Raw genomic sequence first — 1,777 nt, 5'->3', positions numbered from 1 at the left:
ACATGAATAAAATTTTAATGGTAAATTGGATTTAAAAAGAGGAAAATATTGTTTTTCCGTGTCTTTTTTACTACTTTACTTTTTATAGTATATATATTCCGTGAGTTTTTTATATTACTTCGATTGTATAAATGTTCACGGGCACGATGTGGTGAAACTTCTTGCCTCCAAACTCTGTAATGATCTGAGTAACTTGCTAGCAAAAAGTCCCTATTCACAGTGAAAAATATTTTTAAATTATTTTCAATCAGAATATTTCCACCACAAACTTAAATTTACAAGCATTAATGCTCATTAAACTACAATATAATTAACCCTCTATTTAGTGTTAATGCTTGAAATTCCAAGGTTTCTTGCAGTTCCTTTCAGACAGAAACGAATAAAAAAGATCCCTAAGCCGAGGAGACTAAGTATGGACTCATTGAGGAATTTTAACATAAAATTAAAATGAGAGATTATACTATAGTATATACTAGATCTTATGAATGACATACGAGAAATGCAATGATAAGAAACTGGGAAAACAATCACAAGAGAGGTCAATGAACATGGCGCCACATTTCATCTGGGTTGTATAGAAAAATTAGCCATCTCAGAACAAGCTACCCACTGATACAATGCAGACATTGAGAACCCCACTTTCCTCACATGAGAGAATTGGTACAAAACAAAAATTCCCGGAGAAACCCTGGAGACAAAGAAGCATTAAAACAATTTTAACAGTGATAACAGACAAAGTATGGCTTCCAGGAATTACCTAAAGGACAAACACTGCAATACATTTCCACTATCTGAGATATTTTAACATAGACAACGTCATTGGCCCCTGATGAGGTCTCTGGTGGAGCAGAGGAAACATTGGCCGTTCTTACAATGGGGTGGTTTCCTATTATTTTTTCATTCCCTTAATCGAAAGATTATTACTCCTGGAGTACGCATTTCATGCTTTCAGATTTTTAAATGACGATATCTATTTTTCGCGATAAAATGAAAAGTGAAAATTTTTAAGTGCGCGAGAATGCGATGGCTAAGTATGAATCCTGGGAAAAGCCTGTGTGATGTCATTCTGGTTCCCGCTGCCACCGTGTGAGGTGACCTTGGGGTGAGGCTTTGAGCGCTGATACGACGCAGGATGCTAGCAGGTAGCTGAGTACCCTGCTGGCTGGAAGCGCTTGGCTTAAATAAGCATTATATTAATACCTTAATTATCAAACAAAGGAAACTTTCTGATCAAACGCAATTTTAATAGGTGATTATTAAGAGATGTTTCCCTGAGCTCTGTACCTCATGCATGCATTGGTAATCTCAGATGATGTAAAATGCATACTCCTATCTACTCATGTAGCATCTAGGTCCCTGTGATGTCACATGGAGAGGCATTGCATGGGCCAATCTGGCCTTTTTCAAATGAGGTTAAAATTGACTATTAGCATTCACCTAAATTGGGATTTCTAAAACCAAATAATTTGTATATTATGAATACACTAATTTTGGGTAACAAATCGCAATCAATGCCTTTCATTTTCTTTGATGAAGGAAAGTACCCTATTCAAAAATTTACCATGAGAAAAAATTCCCCTAACTGGGGATCAAACCCCAGACCTTTCCGAGCCACTTTCCAGAAAGCCAAAGCCTGTGGTTCGATCCCTGATTCAGGAGAGTTTTCTCTCATTGCAATTTTTTTTTATTTCACTTCCATTCACACAGCAGGTTTGAAATAAATCACATTCCCCTCGTCATATTTTTTTCACTAATTTTGAATAAAATTCATTGGGTG

Source organism: Ischnura elegans, chromosome 9, assembly GCF_921293095.1.
Source record: "Ischnura elegans chromosome 9, ioIscEleg1.1, whole genome shotgun sequence".
NCBI classification, from domain to species: domain Eukaryota; kingdom Metazoa; phylum Arthropoda; class Insecta; order Odonata; family Coenagrionidae; genus Ischnura; species Ischnura elegans.
This window is presented reverse-complemented; position numbering follows the sequence as displayed.